This window comes from Ctenocephalides felis, unplaced genomic scaffold, assembly GCF_003426905.1.
Source record: "Ctenocephalides felis isolate EL2017-DRISC unplaced genomic scaffold, ASM342690v1 CF-g0.4_SCAFFOLD_01886, whole genome shotgun sequence".
In the NCBI taxonomy this organism is placed as follows: Eukaryota; Metazoa; Arthropoda; class Insecta; order Siphonaptera; family Pulicidae; genus Ctenocephalides; species Ctenocephalides felis.
In genome coordinates, this window is record NW_020538040.1 from 184,280,827 (window position 1) to 184,287,237 (window position 6,411).

Sequence of the window (6,411 nt, forward strand, 5' to 3'; positions counted from 1 at the left end):
ATGCTACTTACACCTATTTTACAATTTTTAATTTATAATATTTTTTTTGAGTCAATTAAAAAAAATTTTGGCTATGGAGCACTTTTTTCTGGTGTTTTGGATCATTTTAAAATTTTTGCCGAAGAAATTATCTCTAGTAATCCTATTGTGTTTTAGATGGTGTGAATAACGAAAAGAAATAGTCACTCGAGCCACACTTCCCGCAGACATGGTCTCGCGCGTGCAACAAAGCGCACTGCTCGCGTCCTGGCGCGTCCGACGCGTTCGGCGAGGCATCGTGCAGGAATGGGATTTCCATTCCTCGAGCGATGGCCTGGCAACCCGCGACGCACAACGGCGACACTACGCCGAGGTACGAGCGCGAATTGAAGACAATACATTTTACGACTATAGAGAGGATGTGCCTTGCTCGTCAGCTCAGGCGACAGCCGCTGGAAGCGTACCGTGGAGAGATCGAAATTATCCCAGATCCGTTAGCCGAGCACCGAAAAGACGCAGTGCCGGAGATCTTCTCTATTTACATAGTGCTGCTGATTCAGCGACTCCGCCAGTAATAGAAACGTAAGATCGGTACAATAACTTAAGATACATTATGTTAAATGAAATTTATTCAGCTAACTTTCATCATTTAATAATACAGCTTTCCGTGAACGTCTGCAGTCGGTATTGAATTCGGTCTTCCGAAATTCCGCTAATACTATAGATGAACAAGAGGTCACTCGCGATGTAGATGAGCAAGTGGAATACATGGACACGATGACGCCCCATTGGATAAAATCGTTTACGGGTTTTGAATTTCGAGATCTGAGGAATATCAACCCCCTGTTAAGCGATCACAACGACGACAGTGGGAGATACATCCAGTGTGGTCCCACAAAGCCCAGTAGATCGCAGTTTTAAGCACGGAAGTCCACGAGAATCTCGCAAGAGTCGACCTGTTGCAAAACTTTGCAGGTCCTCGACTATTGTACATAAAAAAGTCCATGGTCCTGAGGATTTGAGTGTGAGATTTAAAGACGCCAGCAAATCGAGTGGTGGTATCGTTGAAGATGGCGGAAGACAGCCGTTGTCCGATGTGGGAGAGTATATACCTGCTGGGAAATACCACGTGCAATCGAGAAATGGCAGTCCACCCGATTCCAAAAGAGGTTCGCCAACTGCCTCGATTTGGTCCCTGCTGCTCCGTCCAGCGGACTCTATGAGGATGACTTGAGCCTAGGTGTCGTAAGCGATCTAGATGTCAACTTCTTAACCGACGAAGATTTTTAAATAATAATGAACTGCATTTTATTTTTTTTTCAAAATTTTCTGTATACACGCAATTTGAATTAAAATATTTAAATAAAAATTTCAAGTTTTTAATGCGTTACTAATTACAATTACAATTAATTTTATCGTGCAAAATGTAAAATTCTAAAATAACTATAAGATATTGATAGATGTAAAAGGCATTTCTGGTCTAGAGACATTAATTTTCAACGATTTTTGGAAGAACGTAGAAAAGATAAACACTATTTTTACTATATTTTTCTCTAATTATAAATAAATGTTTTTGAGGATATAAAAAAGATAAGTATTAAAAATTAATCCTAAAGTTTTAATTCTAAAAGATCAAGTAAGAGTTTAAAAAAATTGGCGTGACTATACCCAAAATGGTGAACTTTCAAATAATCTTACGAAAAACAAAATATATATTATTAATTAGAATAATGTCGCTGAGGCACAAGCTACAGATAAGTCAAAAAGAAAATTTTTACAAAACGCTAGGAACCATTTTTCTTGGGCACCATGTGCAATGGTGAACTCCAGGGAATCTCGGAGCGTCTTCAATGCCTAATAATGCATCAAATTCAAATACAATTTTGATATTTTTCATTTCTTTATAAATAGTAAAAATCGGAGTTATGGGAGGAGTAGTTCATAATGAAGAGAAGCTATGAAAAAGACTCGGTAAAAATTTTGAAATAAATCGTTTCAGTAGAAGTTGAGAAATCGTGGGTGTCGTATCGAAGATGACAGTTTCGGGTAAAACGCGTATAGAGTGGAAAATCTTGTACATATATTCTTGAAGAGTTAAACATATCAAAGTAACACACCGACTCCTCTCAAGGATAAAACACGTTTAACATATAAATGTTATATATATATATATATATATATATAATATAATTATCAATACGTGTGCTACAAGTTTCTTAATGTTTCATTAGCAACCTTTAAATTTAATCTCAATAAATAAAAATAAAATTATCATCGAATAGTTTAAAAAAAATTAAAATGATGTATGCACTTCCGCCTCCAATGCTTCTGATCACGTGGGTAAAACTATCTGTTGTGGAAGAGACTATTATATTCCGTTTCGTGCTTATGATGGTGTATGTATTATTTGACACAGCGCTTTCTAAACGGTAATTGAAAATAAAATGAAAATTAGGAGCAAGTGGCATTTTGCATTAAGGCGTTACATGAACTGCGCGATATATATAAATAATCGACTTAATAAAATGTTAGCGAAGTAGAGAATTATAATGTGAGAAACTATTGCAGAGAATTTTGTACACATTTTGTTTAATTTCGACAAGTGATTTAACTTTAAATATTTAAATTTAAATATTATTGAAACGGAGTATTTTCTAAATGCGAGACCGATTAATCCAAGCTTTAAATAATTTTTTCATAACGACCATAACTAACAAACAAAAATTTTATTTTAACAATCATTTATGAAGAACGACTCAAGCGATCATTGCCAAAAACTAATCAACACGATTTCCAAATGATATTTTTTGAACATAAATTTTCAACATAGGTTTAGGATTTTTGCCTAAACGTAAACATTTTTTAAATGTTTTGTTTAAGTGTATTTTTTTTTTACATTTCTGCTATTTATTAACAACGGGCTTATCCGATCGTCGAGTAAAAATAATCTACGAGAGTCTTTTATTGCGTTACATCTATAACTTTTATATTTTTTAAAATCAGTTGAAAATTTTGTTTACATACATACACACGTATGCTTTTGTCCAAAAAACACTATCTTAACAATTTCAATTTTCTGGCGAAAACAAACTTCTCCTTTGGTCAATAATATGAAGTTATATAATAATTATTACAGTTATAATAATTAAGTTATTTATAGATTATTAAATAATAATATATAAATACTAAATAGCAGTCTGCCCAAGGCAGGCCCATGGCGTGGAAGCATTACAATCCATGATTCCCTTCTCTGTCTTGTTTATTATCCCATTATACACTTTTATGCATTTTCTTTTCAAATTTTTGCTTTTATGCTTTTTGGTCTGTGCTTTGACTTTCAGTTTCCTGTAATTTTCTTTTCTCATCAATCATCTACATTCTTCTTCTTCCACATCCTTTTAGTCCTATTTATCTTCGACGACGTTGTGTAGAAAGTACTCTTTTTGCAGAATGAGCCCGATCCAGTTTTCTTTTTTTTTCAGGATTTCTGAACTATCTTGACTAGGTTCAGTAAAACGAACAAAGTTTTTTTGCTATTTTTCAAAAAAAATAATCTGTTTTTTTTTCACCCAAGGGCTGGGTAAAAAGGGACTGCGATCGGGCAAACAGATACAATGTGTTATTTTTAACTTTACAGAAATTTTACGAAATATAGCTACGTTATTCAACTAATGCAAAATATAAATTCATGAGTATTACAGAGATAACACTGTATACAACCTTGATCTACTATTAGTCAGAAATAATTATCAGCATAGTTAGAATAGATATTTATTTAAATTTTCTCCTGTAAAATTGCTTTTATTAACTTACTTTGCTATTTTTTTTTTTACAATTTTTTATTGTTTACACCTTTGCCAGGGTAAAGTTCAGTTGGTACTTTTTACTCCACCCTCATGTGAGCTTTCATAGAGATTATATAAAAAAAAAACTGTTGACTACTTTAACTTAAAAATAATAATACATCTTATAAAGCAATAAAATAACGTGTACCTAAAAGTTATATTAAGGTCTCGTAAAGTAAACAACAGTGCTCATAACCAAAAAAACTAACTAAAGCAAATACTATTATTATGGATTTTCAAACATTGTCGTTTATCTCTAGATAACCGTTGTAAGAATCAAGGTGATGGCTTTTATTCATTCTTTTCCCTCTACTTTCAAATATTGTGGTTAAATAATTCCTAACCTTGCTTGTTTTTTGAGATAACGGTGGTTGACTTTCTTATCCGCGGACCTTCAAGCCTCGCTCTACCTACAATAGAACCATGCCAGTCATATATGTGTGACATTAAAAAATAGTGCTTTTTTCAAATTTTAGTAAAAAAAATTCTTTGATACATCAAATTTTTTTGGTACATTTCTAACTAAATTATCTAATAAAGTAACAATGTGTATTTTTTTTATATATTGTTGCGATTAATCTGTTAACCAAAACTATTTTTAACTTCCCGTAGGGCAAGTTTAGTAATCGCAAAAAAATCGAAAATGAATTTTTTGTATTTCTCGACGTTTCAAAGGTTTCTGAATATTTTGGCATACCTTAGAAAAAATTGATGTATGTGTGTGTTGTGTGGTGTGCGGATACAAATTTTTGTCGACATTTCGGGAACACGGATCAACCGATTTGAATAATTCAAAAAACATTCGATTCGTATTGATAAGGAGACGTGCTGATTAGTTTTGGCAAAGGCAGGTCTAGCCGTTCCAAAGATACGGGGCCAAAAGTGCCAAAACGGTAACTCAGTTTTTAAGAGAACGGAGCGTCCGATTTTAATAATTCAAAATACATTTTACTTGTATTGACAAGATGAAAAATGATCAAATTTTCATGGGGCAGGTCTAGCGGTTTCGGAGATCTAACAAAAAAAGTAAAAAAAAAATCCATTTGGCGGTCAAAAATGATCATTAGACATATGCACATCAAATTATCAGATATTTTATAGAGATTTTCACAATAAGTATAAATTTTGTTTGCATTCCTATGGGTTCCGTACCAATGATATTCGTTAGACGGCGACGCGGCGCTTACGCGCTTTGACATTTTGTCTCTATGCAGTTAAAGCAGTACGATTGCTTTGAAAAAAAGTTCAGAATTTCCAAAATATGTCAAAATAAAGAAAACATTTTTTTTTCAAAAAAGTAATTTTTTGTCAAATTCCTAGTTTCTCAAAAATCTAATTTTTTCGAATTTTTTCAAAAATGTAATCGTTTTAAAAAAATGATAATATTTGGTACGGGAAGTTCCAGCAATTTGCCTTAAGGCTAGATGCCATGCGCCCCACTAGTTTTATATTATCGTTGCGATTAATCTGTTACCAAAACTATTTTTTTTTTCGCTACAAAATGAAATAGTTCTCTTATCCATACTGTTTAGAAGGCCTGGGGGGCACGCGACTGCGCATTAAAGGGTCAAAAGCATCCTCGTATCGCGCTCCTTTTCGCGCGATTTGAGTCGTGTCGCGGGAGCGGGGGTTGTGATAGAGCGACCGATCGATAATACGGGCGCGCGTTGCCGTCGGGGGTACCCGCTCTATACAGTCGCCTGTGCCGTATATATGAACTATGGAATTCCACACAATACTAACGCGTCATTCTTATGCCGATGGGCCGGAATTGTGGCCTCGAGGAAAAAAAATCTTGCCATTGTAAATGGTCAATATTAAAAGTTATATCAAAATTTAAAATGTTTTTTGTAGGAAAATAAATTGTCATATGTATTTATTTACCATTTTTTTTGTCTCTATTTTTAATATTACTCTATAATATAAAATATTAGTGTAACACTGATTACTTATATACATACATATATATATTACTATTACTGAATATTGCATTTATAAAATTAGTATGCTGATAAGGAATCAAACGCGACTCTGTTACGGCGCTGGTGTATCAGCGGACAACGTAGCGCACAGGGTTGTACCTACGAGAAAGAACACACGTGCTTCTACGCTTCGAATTCTGTTCCACTGTTCATATCAATGGATTCTATTGACAAGTGACTTAATTGATCGGTGACTTTCGTTAGTTTTAAGTATGTCAAATTATTATTAATGAATTTTTTTATAATATAATAATATAATATAATATAATGATTTCATTGTTTTTTAAAAAATTTGTGTGTGAATTATATAGTTTAAAACATTAAAGTAGTAATTTATATTATTTTATTTTTAATTTTCTTCTTATAAAATACTCAAACTTAAATAGTGAGACACAAATTCCTAACGTGTCGCAACTTTCTTTACATTGGTAATAACTGTTTACTATATTTTGAGCAAATACTGTATGTATATAATAATTATAATGATAATGAAATATTTTTTATCTAAAATAACAAGTGTGATTGAATATAAGCTTATTGCCGCTTTCCTGTGTCCATTACATAAATCCATCTCTGTAATGTTGTGGAACAGCTGCAAGTCGAAT